Source organism: Phyllobates terribilis, unplaced genomic scaffold (assembly GCF_046119375.1).
Source record: "Phyllobates terribilis strain yellow unplaced genomic scaffold, ASM4611937v1 Scaffold_4__5_contigs__length_816908805, whole genome shotgun sequence".
Classification (NCBI taxonomy): Eukaryota; Metazoa; Chordata; class Amphibia; order Anura; family Dendrobatidae; genus Phyllobates; species Phyllobates terribilis.
The window spans coordinates 261375731-261394976 of record NW_027362764.1 but is presented as its reverse complement, the minus strand read 5'-3'; the positions used below and the strand labels follow the sequence as shown (position 1 = coordinate 261394976).

The following is a 19246-nucleotide window of genomic DNA, read 5'->3' as shown; positions in this document are numbered from 1 at the left end:
AAGATGTTGAAGGCTTCCATGAGCTATAGGGGATAGCACACCCAGCTGTGGCTGCAGCTGCTCTTCCCGCCCTTTTGTTCCTATGTAGGATAATGGCTTCTCACTCACACAGGTTTCCCAGGTCCGCGGTCCCCAGTCTCCTCAGCTGTGACAGCTGCAAACCGGGCAACCGGCGGGCGGGCGGGTCAGTGCGGGGAGTGAGGCAGCCTGCACACAGCAGCATCATCAGGAAGGGCGGCCCCCTCCCCCTCCTCCTGCTCCGCCCGGGATCGCTGCTCCTCACAGCTGCACTGGGCCCCACCGGACGCTGCCCTCCGCCCTACTCCGCGGCCCCTCATCCCCACCACACAATACACGGGACTGAGGAGGAGGAAGGGGAAATACGAGGAAGGGAGGAGAAAGAGGAGGCAGGAGCGGGGGATTAGGGCCCCGACCAACCGGGCGTGGAGAGAGAGAGAGAGAGAGAGAGAGAAGGCTGCTGCTGCTGGAGCGCTCAGTGTGGCCGAGGTCCAGCCCGGAGGTGAGTGCGGGGCGTCATTCTCACATCACGGAGGACAATGCCGCCTGCCGTGTGCTAAATATAGTCCTATCCACAGCACAACATGTCCGTCATGTCCCGGCATTGTGCCTGTGTACGTGTGTGCTCCTGCTGCACCTCACTGAGCGGACACTCGCCTCGCACCGTCCACTGAGCGGACACTCGCCTCGCACACATGGCCTGACGTGTAGTGTGGGCACTGACAGTCCGCAGCCGGCATCCCCGACGTGTGTGTCCTGGTAGGAGTCCTGCCATAGCTGGCTGTATTATACGTCTGTATAACTAGCGGTATATAGTAATTGTATGAGGTGTACGTCTATATATCTATCTGTATATTATGTGTGTATATATACATATTTATACAGAATGCATGTCCCTATTCACATACCTAGCTGTAGATGGCACATGTAATATGTATCTATAAGATAATGTCCATGCTGACACATATAACACTTGTGCTAAGTATATATGTATACGATACATGTATTTGAAGTCTCCAGCTATGTAAGGTTTATTTATCCTACATCTATATATCATACTTATTTGTATATTGATGGGCTGTGTGTGTATACTTCTAAAGGCAATAAACCATGATCTGTCTATAGATCGCACTGTTATATCCTTGTATATACCTTCTGAACACTAATATGATTGTTACGCTTCCTGCATGGTGTAGCTCATTAATATTGATAATCAGAGATATGGCTGATTGTCCTTTTGATTTGGGGTTCATGTGCAGACGTGTATGCTGTGCGCCCCTCTGTGCAGACATTTTCTGGTCTATGTGACATGTACTGTTGGGGTGGGGTGGGGTGTGGTGCAGCAGCTCCTCACTGTCAGATCTGCACTTCATGCCTCTGCTTGATAGTGTAATAATTACTTTGCTGTAGTTGCCGTAAGGCAAGTTGATTCTGACCTATAAAGGAAGTTGGAAATGTTATACAGGTGCCCTATTCATAAAAAGTCAACACCCTCCTCCATGTCATGGATGATGGAAGGTGTTCTTAAATTAAAATCACTAAGATCATGTTACAGCCTTTGGAAGACTCTGGAGGATAATGGGCTGTGGTCTCCAAGTGATGCTGCCTTGTAGAGGAGCTAATGGAAAGAAATCAGTGGGAATCCGACTTCATTTCTTATCTGGAGTATGTGACCTTCATGTGTAGCTGTACTTGGGTAAGAATAGTCACAATGATTACTAAATCATTTCCTAGTGCTATACAGTCCCTGACATTACGCTGAGTGGCAATTTATATCTTTCTTGTATTCCTTACTTCTTTCCAGAATATATGAATGATTTTTGACACTGAATTTTGTCACTATGTAATACATGTTCTAGTAGAATCCAATAATTCTGTATTAATATTTGTATAGCTCTTTAAAGGGAATCTGTCAGCAGGATTTAACCTCCCAAACTACTTATATGCACATGTAGCTCTTTCAAAGTCTAGTCCAGCAATACCCTAACATGCCCAATCTGTCCCTCTATTACTGAGAAATCCGCATTCAAATTGATATGATGAGTCTGAAGAACTATGATTCCTTGCCCAGTGCCAACTCATCCTGCATGAGTGACATCAATTTGCCGAAAGTAACAGCGTTGAGGCTGTCAATCAAGAATGAGGCACTGGTGGTGGGCAGGGAATAGAGCCGGAGTGACAGAGGCTTCAGACCTACAGCCTCATTTACATATTAATTCAAATTCTGATTTCTCTGTAACGGAGGAACAGACTGGCCACATAAAGGTATTGCTGGACTTGTGTTTGAAAGAGCTACATGTGCATGTAATTAGTCTTGGGTGTGAAATCCTGATTACGGATTCCCTTTAAAGGCCTTTATCAGGCATCCGTTTTGCATATACGTGTTTTTCACAGATAGTCTGTGGGGGTGTTCAAATACCGTACATGTCTGTACTTTTAGTTCTTTTTTGTTTGTTTTTTACTGACCTTGGGTCCACTAAAATAAATCAGAGACGTCTGGTTTTAATTCTCTTAATTTATCATAATTACCCATACACGCTTCTGGGTCCATGGAAATCACTGATGACACACAGAAGGCATCAGTGTGCAGTCCGTCTGCTGTCCTTGATTAACATTGTAAGCAGGGCTGTGGAGTCGGTAAGCCAAACCTCCGACTCCAACTCCGACTCCTCAATTTCCATGACACCGACTCCACGACTTCGACTCCCTCATACATGGCTCATGTTTAAGTGATAAATTTACTGTAGCACAGATTCATCTCAGCTAAAAGTCTAGACCCTTAGATCAGGAATAGGACAGACATTTATAGGACCTTTCATAACTTTCCCAAATTCTTATGAAAAAATATTCCCCACAAACTGCATTGAACTACTGTACCCAATTTATTATATATTTTATATAATAAGGGCTCATTCAGACGAATGCATTAAATGTCAGTGTGCTGTCTGTATGCAAAACTGATAACATACGGACAGCACAAGGACCAATGCTAGTCAATTCGGTAATTCACACGACCTATGGTCGTCATTTAACAAATCTCAGCATGCACTACTTTGATCTGTATTCTGGATTGGACTCTCCCATTATAAGTCAATGGGTACCTAAAAAAAAAAAAAAAAAACTAACTATCACATACTGGCTACCATCTGTAAGTCATGCGTTTTTCATGGATGCGTTACAGTTTTGATAATAGGAAACTGTATTTTAACTTTATTAAATTGTTCTGATAAAAAACCTAGCACACGGACGTAAAAAACAGACATACGGATAACAATACGGATGAAAAATCGTCATTTTTTTTGTGGTCGTGAAGCAGAAGATTTTGCATACACTTGTGTGAACCCAGCCTATTAGCTTATTCATACATCCAATTTTCCATACAAGTGTTATCGGTGAAAACCACGGATAGCAATTTTTTTCCCTCTGATCGAGTGGTCTGTGGAAAATATCGACGACATGTCCGAGGGTCATATCAAATTCGGCAAGTAAATGGGTCCGAGAAAAAATCGGACCGCACTCTGTCATCTGAATGCAGTCCGATTTTTCACGGATTGTCAGAATGGAGAAGGTGGAGAAAATGTTACACTCAGACCACGTTCTGATTAAACTGATCACAATAATCAGTCTACTTTTCTTGGATGTGAAAAAAATCAGACGTGTGAATGAGGTTTAATAGATATTGTCTCTGAAGAAAAAAAAGATGAAATACTGATGGTAAATACTTACACACTGACCAGTGATGAAACTCTGATCCAAACCATTGATTAACAATGGTCCAGGTTTTACGTATGAGAGAAATCTCGGATGGCTGAATGAGGCCTAAATAATTGGTGTATTATCATTTAACAGGTGATATTTTTTAAGTTTTCTCACTTTGATTTTTTTTCATCCCCAATTTCTAAAGCTGGTCATTAACATGAAATGGCTATCAGCTGAATCTGTGTTCGGCTGACGGCTATCCTGACTTCCTCCATAAACCTGAAGACTTCTTCAAGGGGCAAAGAAACTTGTGAGTCTGGTGGATGACATGTTGTTTAGATCTGATTTGGTATGCAACTTTAGTGTTAACCCTTGTAAGTAGAATAAAATTCTTTGTGGAGAAGGTGATTATCTGCAGGTTGTCATTTTCGGAGGTCACGTCCTCTCTTTCTCTGTTTTAGAAATATAAGACTGATGGAGCCATGATTTTTGACAGAGTGGATTTTGTGGAATTAAAACCTGTGCTTTCTCTCTGGAGAGAGTGTGATGTTGTAGAGGAGAGGCAGAAACTATTGCTCACACCGATATGTATGGCTTTTTTTTTTTTTTTTTTGAGACCTTTTAAGTTGGATCAGCCTTTTGGTGTTTGTGGAACTGTTTATAGCATTTTAATATGTTTAGTGAAACTTGGTTTGGTTTCTGCCCACACACATCAGACGGCTGGCCAGTCCCGCCAAAATCAGTGGACTCAGCCAACTTCATCTAATGCCTTGCCAGCCATACTTTTTTATATTTTTTTCATTGACATTGCGGTGAGGACTAGATTTTTGTGTGACGGGCAGTAATTTTGAGTAATACCATTACATTTACCATATAAATGGAGAAAAGGTTTTTACAGAGGTTTACTTATTTATTTATTTATTTTTAAACTGCTGTTAAAAATGTCAATGAAAGAAAAAAATAATTGATCTGTATCACCATATTTGACCAGGGCTGTGGAGTCTGTAAGCCAAACTTCCGACTCCTCAATTTCCCTGACTCCCGACTCTCCAACTTCACAGCCCTACCTCACTACTGAGCATGTACGTAAAGTGCAGCACAGATTCATGTAAACTAAAAGCCGAGATCCTTAGACCAGGAACAGACATTTATAGGACATTTCATAACTTTCTCAAATTCGTCTGAAAACATTTACAGCACTTCCTGCATTGTACTGCTGTATCCAGGGCTACCAATAGGAATTTCACGGCCCCATATTGGCAAAATTTTCGCTCCGCCTCCACCCCTCGAACCTTCCACAGTCACACTGCCCATTCTTGGAAAAACTCCACTTCTGCACCACATCCTCACCAATCACACATTAACAGTTCCCATCAAACACCATATCACATACATAGCCAGCAGCTTTTGTTTTGGCCCAAAGATTCTTTAGTTCACCACCACGATAAGGTAGACTCTTCTGGTAGGCCCCTACCCTACTCTAACCTATTAAACATTTCTTAAAATATCCAATACTCTTTTTAGTTTTATTTTTCCTTAACCCCTTAACAACCCAAGGTGGTTTGCACGTTAATGACCGGGCCAATTTTTACAATTCTGACCACTGTCACTTTATGAGGTAATTACTCTGGAACGCTTCAACCGATCCCCCTGATTCTGAGATTGTTTTTTTGTGACATATTGTACTTCATGATAGTGGTAAAATTTCTTCGATATCACTTGCATTTATTTGTGAAAAAAAACGGAAATTTGGTGAAAATTTAGCAATTTTCAAAATTTGAATTATTATGCCCTTAAATCAGAGAGATATGTCACACAAAAGAGTTAATAAATAACATTTCCCACATGTCTACTTTACATCAGCATAATTTTGGAACCAAAATTTTTTTTTTGTTAGGGAGCTATAAGGGTTAAAAGTTGACCAGCGATTTCTCATTTTTCCAACAAAATTTACAAAACCATTTTTTTAGGGACCACATCACATTTGAAGTCACTTTGAGAGGTCTTTATGACAGAAAATACCCAAAAGTGACACCATTCTAAAAACTGCACCTCTCAAGGTGCTCAAAACCACATTCAAGAACTTTATTAACCCTTCAGGTGCTTCACAGGAATTTTTGGAATGTGGAAGAAAAAAATGAACATTTAACTTTTTTCACAAAAATGTTACTTTAGACCCAAGATTTTTTATTTTCGCAGGGGTAACAGGAAAAAATGGACCCCAAAATTTGTTGTGCAATTTCTCCTGGGCACGCAGATACCCCATATGTGGGGAAAAACCACTGTTTGGGCGCACGGCAGGGCTCGGAAGGAAAGGAGCGCCATTTGACTTTTTGATTGTAAAATTTGCTTGAATAATTAGCGGACGCCATGTTGCGTTTGGAGAGCCCCTGATGTGCCTAAACAGTGGAAACCCCCCACAAGTGACCCCATTTTGGAAACTAGACCCCCCAAGGCACCTATCTAGATGCATAGTGAGAACATGGAACCCCTAGGTGCTTCACAAATTGATTCGTAAAAATGAAAAAGTATTTTTTTTTCCACTTTTTCATTTTTACGAATCAATTTTTGAAGCACCTGGGGGTTCCAAGTGCTCACTATGCATCTAGATAGGTGCCTTGGGGGGTCTAGTTTCCAAAATGGGGTCACTTGTGGGGGAGCTCCACTGTTTAGGCACATCAGGGGCTCTCCAAACGCAACATGGTGTCCGCTAACAATTTGAGACGATTTTCCATTCAATTTGTAAGCTGACACCATGTCGCGTTTGGAGTGCCCCTGATGTGCCTAAACCGTGGCGCTCCCCCACAAGTGACCCCATTTTGGAAACTATACCCCTCAAGGATTTTATTAAGGGGTATAGCGAACATTTTGAACCCAGAGGTACGACACAGAATTTGATAACATTAGGTCATCATATTGAATAAGTTGTCATTAGTCTTGAGCGCAAGTGCTCGCTACTTGAGTTTGCATCGGGTACTCAGGTATGCACCATGTATCACAGGTGCTCAAGTGAAATGCTCGAGTCCCTGCCCGCATGTTTCACGGTTATTAGACACCCCCAAAAAAACATGCGGGGATCGCTCGTGCATGGCAGGCAATCCCCGCAAGGTTTTTTTGGCCGCGAAGCATATAGGGCGGAGACTCGAGCACCCGCGATACTCAGTGCATACTCGAGCACCCGATGCAAACTCAAGTAGCGAGCACTTGCGCTCAACACTAGTCGCCATATCGTCATCCCTTTTTTTTTTTTTTTTTTTTTTTTTCTTTTTTTTTACATTGGGGAAAAAAAAAAAACAGCCCTAGCGTTTATTTTTTACGCTGTTCCTCATGTGGCATAAGTGATGAGATTACGTTATTCTTCGGGTCGGTGCGATTACAGCGATACCAGAATCATATCGGGTTTTTATGATTGACAGCTGTCACACACTAAAAGACACATATTTTGTAAAATCTAGTTTTTGCATCGCCGTATTTTGGCAGACAGTCATGTGACGGCTTGTTTTTTGCGGGATGAGTTGACGTTTTTATTGGTGCCATTTTCAGGCACGTGACATTTTTTGATCGCTTTCTATTCCTATTTTTGGGAGGCAGAATAAACAAAAACCAACAATTCAGGAATTGTGTTTTTTTTTCATTTTTTTATTCTGCTCCGGGTGTGGTAAAATTGATAAGGCAGCTTTATTTTTCAGGTCAGTACGTTTACAGCGGTACCACATTTATATAGTTGTTCTATGTTTTGGCTCTTTTACACAGTAAAAGCTATTTTATAGAAAAAATTTTTTTTTTTTGCATCGCTTTATTCTGAGAGCTCTAACTTATTGATTTTTTTGGATGATGGAGCTGTATGGCGGCTTGTTTTTTGCGGGATGAGATGACGTTTTCAGCGGTACCATTTTTATTTATATTCGTCTTTTTGATCGCGTGTTATTCCATTTTTTTGTTTGGCGGTATGATGATAAAGCATTGTTTTTTACTTTTTTTTTTTTTTTTTTTTACCGTGTTCACTGAAGGGGTTAACTAGTGGAACAGTTTTCTAGGTCAGGTCGTTACGGACGCGGCGATACCAAATATGCGTACTTTTATTGTTTTTTTTTTTAATAATATTTATTGATGGGTACATTATATTTTTAGTGGATTATTTTTTTTATTTTTTTTTTTCACTTTCAGACAGTTTTTTCTTACTTTTTTACTTTGTCCCACTATGGGACTTTCACTTTTTTTATTCTGATCGCCTGCATGGCACAGGAATGCAGCACCATCCCTGTGCCATGCAGGCTGTCAGCGCTGGACAGGGAGAAGATTGTTTGGAGATGCACTGCGCATGTCCAAACAATCTTCCTGCTGTCTGGTGACCCGGATGTTTTCATGACGACATCGGGTCGTCATGGCAACACCCGGGAAGCCGCGGCAGACAGCGCTGGAAGCCGGAAGAGGAGGTGAGTATCGGCGATCACCTTCCCTTGCCTCCGCAATGCTGCGATCGACTCCCATTGCAGCACTGCGGGGGTTAATGTGCTGGGAGCGGTGCAGGACCGCTCCCTGCACATAGTATCGGGTGGCAGCTGTGACAATCAGCTGACACCCGGCGGCGATCATGCCCGCACAGCTTGTGCGCGCGCGATCGCCATGACGTACTAATACGGGTCAGGCTCTTAAAGCCCAGGGCACAGACGCGTATTAGTACGTCATGGGCTTTAAAGGGGTTAAGGGAATGTCACTTTTTTTTTTTTTTTTTTTAAGATGACCAATAATATCACATACAAGGGACAAATACCGTCACACCATGGTCGGACCACTTATTACCACCACATAGTGACCACATAATACCACATACAAGGAATACCACCACACCATGACCAGACCACATATTACCACCACATAGTGACCCAATACTACAATACTGATCATGAATAAAAAAAACAGAATACTAATATTACCATACGTACCAATTATACACAGCAGTATACAGAGATCACCAGTAACATTCCGAAGAGCTCCTGTGCATATAGTGTCAGTGTACAGGTAATACAGTGATCCCCAGTGACATTATACACAGGAGCTCTGTACATAGTATATAGTGTCAGTGTACAGGTAACACACTGACTCACCAGTGACGTCTCTAGTTGAAGTCCTTCATCCAGCACAGACCGCCATCACTTCTTCCAGCCAGAACTCGTCTCTGCATAAAATAACACACAGTTATCCAGAGCTCATTCCCCAACTTCTACACTACACAGATGAATATAGACGTGCACCCAACATTAATATATAACTAGTTATTATGCAACCCACCATTCCAAATATAATTTGTAATCCACCAATGCGTCCCCGCTAGATGTAAATGGCCACTTTCCCCACCTAATAAATATATAAATTAATTAGAACCTGTACTGTTTCTTCCAATTCATTACCAGTCACACTCAGTCATCCTCAGCGCCCCTCTCCCAATTCATTATATTTACATGCCCCCCTCCACACCAATTCATTTTGTCATGTCTTCTCTGTCCCACATCCACTTTATCATCATTTACTCTCCCCATCCCCCAATTCATCATCATTTGTTGTCACCCACACTCAATTCATTATCATTTGCTTTCCCATCATTAGCTCTCTCCACGCCCAGTTCATCAGGTGCCCTCTGCACACGCCGCCCAAGACAATTTAATTAATTGTATTAAAAAAAAAAAAAAAAAAAGTTTTTCATCCTTACTAGGGTTGAGCGAGTATGCTCGGGCCGAGCTCCGAGTATTTATAGCTGCTCGGTGATGAGGTTAAATCGCTCCCGTTTGCATGATTTGCAACTGTTTGACAGCTTTATTACATGTGAGGAATGTGTAAGAAATAGACATTCCTCACATGTAATAAAGTTGTCAAACAGTTGCAAATCATGCACACAGGAGTGATTCAACCATATCACCGAGCGGCTGTAAATACTCGGAGCTCGGCCCAAGCATACTCGGCGAAAGGGTTAATAGAACATACTCTCTCAACACTAATCCTTACCCCTCATATGATCCCCTGCAGCTGCTCCACTAATGGACTGGCATCCTGGCGCTCGATGCCGGCGAGTACGCGATGACGTCATCGCAAACGCGCAGTCTCCAGCGCGTCAGAGGAGGCGGAGGGACTCCCTTGGAGCTGCACCGCCGTTCGGCAGTGAGAGCTCAAATGCAGAAGCTCCCTCTGCTGAGTTGTAGGTCGCCGCCTGCGCCAAGCCAGCACGTGATACCCAGGGGCCTGGTGAGCAAAAGTACAAGAGGTGGGCCCCCTATCTTTACTGCTGTTCACCGGGCCCCAAACAGCAGTAAGGGCAGTAATGCCCTGATGGTGACCCTGACTGTACCTAATTTATTATATATTTTAGGAGTCAGTTTTTTTTATACCAATTTCACAGCAAAGAGACCCATCCCTTTGTCAGTTGATGAAGCTGTGTAACAGTTTCCTTTTTGCAAGATGAGCTGTAGTTTTATTGGTACTACTTTGAGGTTCATTTAACTTTTTTTAATCTTTTTTTTTTTTTTTTTTTCCAATTTTATTTTTGGGAGGTAGGGTTTTGAAGTTTATACTTTTACAGACAGGACAATGCCACATTTTTAAGCATTTTTTGTGACAGGTATGCATGGTATTATAAACCTGTAATTACAGTTCTGGTGCACCTTTGTCTTTTGCACCTCACTAGGCTCTTTTGTAAAGGTTTTATAACTATAAGTCTGTACTAGTTTATTTCCTTAAAAAAATAAAAAAAGTTGTGTAAAGTGAGCCAGCCTTGAGCTGACGTTAGCAATAGAAGTCCTTTAACTTCTAGTTGAGATAACTATCAAATAGCATACTCCATCCACCCTGATACATTTAGCGCATGTACTGACTGTCTCAGTAATGTTAATATTATCTAAATGTTAGATGCCGTTAGTAAATTTTTGCATCACATTATTTTATGGAAAAGAAAAAAACCTAAAAAATAACTTGCTGTACAACGATGTAGTAACCTCATGTAAACATACTTACACTGGCACATTTATCTGCTGTATTTTTTCACAAACATGGTATTGTAAAGCCTTCTAATTCTTCAAGAATAAGAGCAAATATATATAAAAAATAAGGGGAAAACACCCTTTGGACACCTGATTTGGGCTCCGTGCATGAGCCATGAATATGGAGCCAAGTATAGATTGGATTCTGTCCTGTTGGATCAGAAATACCTGAATCAAAGGGGGGTTTTGGCAAAAGATTTTCTGATCTCATAGGACAGGATCTCATCCCGTCCATGACAATAACTATATGGCAGAGCTTCACATCTAGGGAGGATTGTAATTTATTTAATAAAGCAGTGAGAACACGAGCAATTGCACATTCACAAATAATTAAGAAAACAAAATGAGCTCTCTGGCAATTTTCACACTGGCCTCTGGGGCTCTTATAGACTCATACTTCCCGTTCTTTCAGGAAGAGTTTTCAGAAGGCTGATAATCATCCCAGCTAGAACCGCAAGTCAAAAACCCCACTAAAAGCTTGTAATGTTATTAGATATGCGTGAAAAATATTAGAGAAATGCCCTGAAGTTCCCACACTGGCTTTACAGCTGCAGGAGAGGAATGATGCACGTTGTTAGGCCAGGGTCACACGAGCATATAATTCGGATAGCACTTGGTCCAATGTTATTCAGTGGGGCAGTGCCGAGGAACTATCTATGAGTGCACAGTATGCCAAATCCAAGGAAAGACTGTCCAAAAAAAGGGAGTTGATCCAGCACTTCAGGTAAAATGCAAAATTGTATTCTATCAATAAAAACAACGTTTTTAACAATACGGTTATGAATAAGAAGTATCACTTCGAAACGTGTAAACCAGGACTTTGAATACTTCTCCTCGAATGATACATTTTTCCATTTGATGATATGGATTTGCCTTTAAACTGTTTTTTTATTGATGGAATACTATTCAAATAAAACATAGCATTTTACCTGAAGTGCTGGATCAACTCCCTTATTTTTATGGACTGTCTATTTTTTTTTTCACCGACAGAATCTGTGAAAAAATCGCAGCATGCTGCAATTTTACTCTGAAATTGGAAGACACTCGTCCATTCACGTCTATGGGTGCATAGGAAACGGCAGACTCCACTTGGATGCCAGCTGAGTGCAGTCCGATTTCTGCGTACTCACAGAATGGAGAAGATGAAGAAATTTTGTCCTCCTTCTGCTCCTCAGTGTGCTCCTATTCTCTCAAAACAGTGAATCGGATCACACTATGCTGACACTTTGATCAGACTCTGATCAGAATATCATTATCATAATTGACCTAATTCTCTCAGATGAGGGAATCTATGGCTGTGTGACCCTGACCTTAGCATCCTCCTTGCCTTGGGACACAATGCAGGAGAATCTTAACCCCCTTCACACCCTTGGACGTAAGCTGTGCGTGCATAATCACCATCGGGTGTCTAGCTGATATGACAGCTGACACCCAGCACTCACTGTGAACACTATGCACTGAGAAGAGTTGCGCGGCCCCGCCCCCCGAGGAGGAGGAGCTGCGGAGCGATGAAAACGTCGGAGAGGTAAGTATAAGCCGGGAGAACAGCTGGGCTGTGACGGGACGTGGGACTGAGCCCTCAAATCGGGACTGTCCCGCTGAATACGGGACAGTTGAGAGCTATGTTAAAGGGAACCTGTCGCCAGAAAAAACTCTTAACCTGCAGATATGGAGTTAATGTGCAGGGTAATAGCGTTACTAATCTGCCCGGCGCCTGCACATAGCCAAATGCTGCGGGGAGAAGATTAACTTTATTCCCCCCGGCAGCGTTCGGGTTTCAGTCACTGCGGCGGTGCTGGCGCAGGTTCAGCCGCTACTGAACCCGCACGATGGCAATTGCTACGGATACAATTCTATGGAGGAGGGAGGAGCTAGCAGCAGAGCTCCTCCTCCTTCTATCTACATAGAATCTCATCAGTAGCTGCTGCCATCTCCTATCTCAGTAATGGGAAGATCTCTTCGCTGAATACAGATTTTATATCAGAATTGAGAGTTTTAATAATGATCAATTCTGGCAGAGAAAGAAGCAAATTGCCCCGATTAAGATATATTACATAGTTGCTTATTTTCATGTTTACTATTGATTTATGAAATAAAAATTACAACGACCGTTACGCTTTAACCTTAGACAATGAACACTCCAATTATTCATCATAAACAGGCCAGGTGGACGTTACCACAGGGTAGGAACCACCTGCTGGATAATCCAGAACACATAAAGTAACAGCATCAGGACATGAGTAGAAATCTTAACCATGTTTACTACCCCACATGTGTGCGACTTTTCCAGAAAGGCTCTGTGCAGAGCTGATCTGTCATACGTGTGGTGGTGAAAAACTGTTGAAGATTTCTCCTCAGTTCCTGGTAGTGTAACTTTTTACCAGTTCGTCCATCATGACTGCATGACAGGAGGTAGTTCCTTTGACCTTCTAGGGACAGGAAACACATGAGACGTTAAGAGCACCCCACCTCACCCTCAGTGTTTTTCCTGTCCCTAGCAGGACAGGGCGCTGTCAGCGAGGATGAAGGAAAAGTTACCTGAGAGCCAAGGTGGATCGGGGGGGACTGACCTCTTCCCTTTCCCCGGTCAAGAGGCTCTGTACTGATACCCCACCGAAGGGTCCCTCAGCCGTGTCGGTGGAGAGGACTCATGACAGCGCCGCACCCCTCGTACAGAGGGCTCTAGGCTGCATCCTGCTGCCTGCCGGTGGTCTCCACGCTGAAACCTCCTGGCCCTTCTTCCGGATACAGGGCCAACCTCCTGGCCGAACTCCCGGTGCGCAGTGAGCGCTCATCGTATGATCCGGAGACTGCCATGCGCAGGCTTCCTGGAACGACACCGCTACTTCCGGGGCGCACCATGATGACGCGCTGTGGCGTGCGTTCCATGGTGGAGCGCACGCAGGTCCAGAAGTGTGCCCCTTGGGCGTGCGTGCCACGGTGGAGTGCATGCCGGATTCTGTGGGGCATACAGGGCAGGAGGGGAATACACCCCTGCAAGAAAACCGCAGTGGCTGTAATCGAGGGCAGACCTTGCATCACCTGGATCAGGTAAGACCCTTTAAAAAGGGTACCCTTGTGCACACACTGCCTGACACAATGGAGTCTAGCCCTGTAAGGTCAGAAGCCCCATCGGAGTCCCTTTGTAGTGTTAGTATTATCTACCTCAATAATCCCTCAGATCCACTAAAAATTTGGTAGAATTGGGTATTAAATAAATATTCCCATGTCTCCCTTAAAATAGGATAGAAGAACCCAGAGATCCGGATCCTCCTCTAAAAAATCATGAAGGTGCATATCATGTAATTCTAAAGTACAGGATTCCTATAAAAAAACAATTTTGTAAGGAATGCATCTCTAAAGTTCTTAAGGAGGAGAAGGCATCATTTCTAAGAGACATGCGGTCCATGATCCGAGAGGAAAGGAAGAAATACAGTTTCCGAACGCATACCCGTCCAGACATCCCAGATACCCCAGACTGTACAAGTCCTCCTCCTGCCATAAGAGACCTAGGTGGGAAATGGAGGAATCATCTGAGGAAGGGCAATATTTGGATTCCTCCTTGGAACAGAGCCAAGAAGGAGAGGAAGAAACTCTCTCCCAAATACCTTCGGAAGAAAGGAAAAAATATGTTTTCAATTGAGCATATAGATGATCTATTTAAAGTCCATGAGGAGCACTATGAATTTAGAAGATACTCACGTACCCATTACTAAACAGGATGAAATGTTTTCAGGGCTTAAAAGACAACGAAATAGTCTTTCCAGTTAATGAGATCATTAAAGCTATGATTCTCAAGGAATGGGAAGACGCAGAGAAAAAACTCAGCATTCCGAGAGAATTTAGCGCCCGGCTTCCATTCAACCCTGAGGATATCAAGCTATGGGAGGAAGTTCCCAAAGTGGATATTCCTATTGCAAAAGTGGCAAGAAAGACTTCTATTCCTTTTGAGGACACTTCCTGTCTAAAGGACGCAATGGACAGGAAAGCAGAGATTATGCTGAAAAGATGCTGGGAAACATCGGCTGCGGTTATAAAAAAAACAATATAGTGGCTACCTCCGTAGCTAGGTCTATGTGTTTATGGATAGACGAGCGGTCAGATCACATAGTCTCTAATACCCCTAGAGAAATAATATCAGAATCCCTGCCATTATTAAAAATAGCGACACAGTTTTTGGCTGACGCATCAGCTGAATCAGTTAGATTCGCATCCAGTAGTAGTGTGCTATCTAATTCCTCAAGGTGTGTGATTTGGCTCAAAACTTGGACTGAGGATAGCCACTCAAAAAATAAGCTTTGTTCTGTCCCCTTTTCTGGTTCCCAGGTTTTTGGTCCAGTCCGTGATGAGATTCTGGAAAGGGCGTTGGATTAAAAGAAAGGGTTTCCCGAAGAAAAAGCAAAGAGATATCAGCCTTTCGTAAATCCCGGTCCCCTAAACGAGACTATAGGGGTAAAAGGAAAACGGTGAGATCGTCCTACAGACAAGGGGGAAGAGAAAGAGCAGCCCAGTTTTCCTCTGGCCCTTCGAGTAGACAATGACTCTATGGGGGTTAGGGGGAGGCTTCATTTTTTGGGGCAAAAATGGCAGGCCATAACAAAAAAACAGTGGCTCCTGCGGACAATAAAAGAGGGGTACAAAATAGAATTCTCCCATCCTACCCCGCAGCGTTTTCAAATTACCCGTTCTCTCTCCCCCTCGGCATCTCAGGCCCTTTGACTCGATATAATAACCCTGGAGTCTATAGGGGCAGTGGAACAAGTACCTCCCTTGAAAGTAGGATTAGACCACTATTCCTCCCTCTTCTCGATCTTGAAACTGTCGGGCAAAAGACGTATGGTAATAAATCTAAAGCCCCTAAATCATTCAGTGCAGTACAGAAGGTTCAAGATGGAGACAATCAGGTCCAGCATCCCTTTAATACAAAAGGATTCTGTAATGTGCACCCTAGATCTCAGGGATGCATATTATCACGTTCCTATCCATCCGACCCATCATCAATATTTGAGGTTTGCCCTAGAGCGAAGTGACCGAGTATATCACTTTGTTTACTTGTCTTCCTTTCGGTCTGTCATCTGCTCCCAGAGTTATTACAAAGCTAATAACGGATGTTGCAGCCTTCCTAAGAAAACGGGGCATAATTATAATGCCATACCTGGACGATATACTGTTAGTGGCCGAATCAGAGCCCGTTCTTCTCCAGCAACAAATACGGACAATCGAAACCCTACATTCACTAGGATGGGGAGTCAACTGGGAAAAATCAAGTCTCCAACCAAGCACCGAAAAGGTGTTCTTAGGAGTGCTTCTAAACTCTCATCTCCAGAATTCTTCCCTGCCTCTAACAAAGCAACAGGAAATTGGTCTGAAAATCCGAAATTTCCAGAAAAAGACTTTAACGACCGGTCAGGTTCGCCTTGCGAATTCTAGGTCTAATGACGTCTTGTATTCCCAGTGTAAGATGGGCTCAAGCCCACATGAGACCCCTGCAACGAGCAGTCCTATCTACCTGGAACAGACAGTCTTCAGGTCTAAACAAAAAGGTGAAATTGACACCAGAAATAAAACTTTCTCTTTCTTGGTTGGCAAGACCTTCCAATCCAAGAAAGGCGGTAGAATGGATCCTCCTTCCTATGGTGCGGATCTCTACAGATGCCAGTCAAAGAGGCTGGGGGGCGAATATAGAGGGAAGATACTTTCAGGGCTCATGGCCTTCCGAACTACAAAAAAGGTCTTCAAACTTCAAGGAACTAAGGGTGGTCTGGGAAGTTCTCCAACAAGGCCAAGATCTAGTCAGAGGAAATCACATAAAAATTTTCTCGGACAACAGGACGACGATCGCCTTCCTTCGTCGGCAGGGAGGCCCCAAAGGAGTACAGTTGCAGGTTCTAGCAACACAAAGCTTCCAGTGGGCCGAAGTGAATGTTGTTTCGGTGTCAGCAGTTCACCTCAAAGGATCCGAGAACACAATAGCGGACTACCTCAGCAGAGAAAGTCTGGTCCTCCGAGTGGGAGCTGAACCCAGATGTCTTTTAAGCAAATAATCCAGAGATGGGACTTGCCCTCCATAGATTTGTTTGCAACCAAAAAGAACAGGAAGCTCCGACTATTCTTCTCCATCAGCCCGGACGACAACCCGGAAGGGGTAGATGCGCTCTCTCAGCCCTGGAGAAGAGATCTTGTATATGCCTTCCCTCTAGTCCCTCTAATCTCGAGGGTATTGAGGAAGAAAAAACAGGAGCAGACAATTTTAATTTGAGTAGCGCCATATTGGCCCAAGAAGAGCTGGTTTCCATTGTTACAACAAATGTCGATGGATCACCCATTTATTCTTCCATGCCGGGTCGACCTTCTATCTCAGGGTCGCGTGTATTATCAAGATGTCCATCTTCTCCAGTTAACAGTGTGGATCCTGAAAGGCGCATCCTAGCTTCCAAGGGCTTGTCGGATCGTGTAATCTCGACTTTACAAGCCAGCAGAAAACCAGTAACATCAACCATATACTCCCGGGTGTGGAAGCAATTTTGCTTATTTTCAGGAGAACCAGGCATGGACTCAGTTAAGCCCGACATCCCTAAAATACTAGACTTTCTCCAACAGGGATTCGATAAAGGCCTTAGGCGGAATACATTAAAAGTGCATATTTCTGCCCTGAGTTCTTTCCTAGACTATCCCTTGGCAGACCACCCATGGGTGTCAAGGTTTACCAGAGCAATCTCTCGCCTAAAACCTACGCTTAGAAATCTTGTACTGTCATGGGACCTGAACCTAGTGTTGGGAGCCTTATGTAATTCTCCATTTGAGCCTTTGGAGCAGTCAGGGATAGATCTACTCTCCATGAAAACAGTTTTTCTGGTAGCAGTCACCATGGCAAAACGGGTAGGGGAGATCCAAGCACTCTCTGTTCTAGATCCTTACCTGAAAGTACCTAGACGACAGGTTGGTTTTCATATTGGATCCCTCTTTCCTTCCCAAAGTGGTATCCAAGGCAAACTTGAACCAGGAAATAATCCTACCATCCTTTTGCCAATCTCCAAAAAACGACAAAGAAAAATCGTTTCATACTCTAGACGTCAGAAGATCAGTCATTTACTATATGGAAACGATAGCTCCCTGGAGACGGGACTCAAATCTGTTCCTCCAATATTCAGGAGCAAACAAAGGCAGGAAAGCCTCTAACCCAACCTTAGTAAGATGGATAACCAAGACTATCGCTCTTACGTATGAGTTCGAGGGAAAGGACCCACCAATTTCCGTCAGCTCACTCCACTAGAGCAGTTTCCACTTCCTGGGCAGAGAAGGCAGGAGCATCGGTAAAACAAATCTGCCAGGCAGCTACTTGGTCTAATATATCTCTACCTTTAGCAAACACTATAAATTAGATGTTCTGTCCAGCCAAAAGCTAGCTTATGGTCGTAAGGTTCTGCAAACAGTAGTCCCACCCTAATGACCGTTTGATTTGGTATTTCTCCTGCCGTGCTATCATGAAGGACGAACTGGTAAAATAGGAATTATTCCTACCGTTAATTACTTTTCCAGAAGTCCATCATGACAGCACCGTTATATTCCCTCCCCTACTCTTTATGCTAATGTGAATGTAAAATTGGTGAATTTAATAAAATAGAGTTGCATCCATCCTGGTGTCGTGATCGGCACAAACACTGCGGGTGAGGTGGGGGGCTCTTAACCTCTCATGTGTTTCCTGTGCCTAGAAGGTCAGAGGAACTACCTCCTGTCGTGCTGTCATGATGGACTCCTGGAAACGTAATTAACGGTAGGAATAATTCCTATTTTCTGTCATTTAGGCATAAGCGACATACGAGTTCTGTGCAACTCTTATTTTTAGGAGGTGTTGTACATCAGTCTTTTATTTCACAAAATGTTACACTGTGATACAAAACTACATGAAGGTGCCTAGTGTAAAGCTCTAGGTGACATTTTTAGAATGTTCGTTTTTAGAAAATACATGGGTAAAGTCTGCATAATTAGATTTCTTTTTCAATTCTACAGGGTGGGCCATCTATATGGATACACCTAAATTAAATGGGAATGGTTGGTGATATCAACTTCCTGTTTGTGGCACATTAGTATATGGGAGGGGGAAAACTTTTCCAGATGGGTGGTGACCATGGCGGCCATTTTGAAGTTGGCCATTTTGGATCCAACTTTATTTTTTTCAATGGGAAGAGGGTCATGTGACACATCAAACTTACTGAGAATTTCATAAGAAAAACAATGGTGTGCTTGGTTTTAACATAACTTTATTCTTTCATGAGTTTTTTTTACAAGTTTATGACCACTTATAAAATGTGTTCAAAGCATCTGAAACAACGGATACTGGAAGCCTGTGCTAGCATTTCTTCTGCGGTGTTACTATCAGTGTGTCAAGAGTGGGAGAAGAGGGTTGCATTGACAATCCAACACAATGGGCAGCACTTTGAACACATTTTATAAGTGGTCATAAACTTGTAAAAAACTCATGAAAGAATAAAGTTATG

At 43.1% G+C, this 19246-nt stretch overlaps 1 protein-coding gene across 1 annotated transcript in view; it reads left to right on the top strand.

Moving 5' to 3' along the window:
• The first annotated feature begins 218 nt into the window (after window positions 1-218).
• Window positions 219-19246, top strand: part of RALA (RAS like proto-oncogene A) — a 64696-nt gene continuing 45668 nt past the window's right edge. The window contains exon 1 of the mRNA XM_073678227.1: window positions 219-520. The gene's annotated coding sequence lies outside the window, so the exon portion shown is untranslated. The remainder of the gene's footprint in view (window positions 521-19246) is intronic.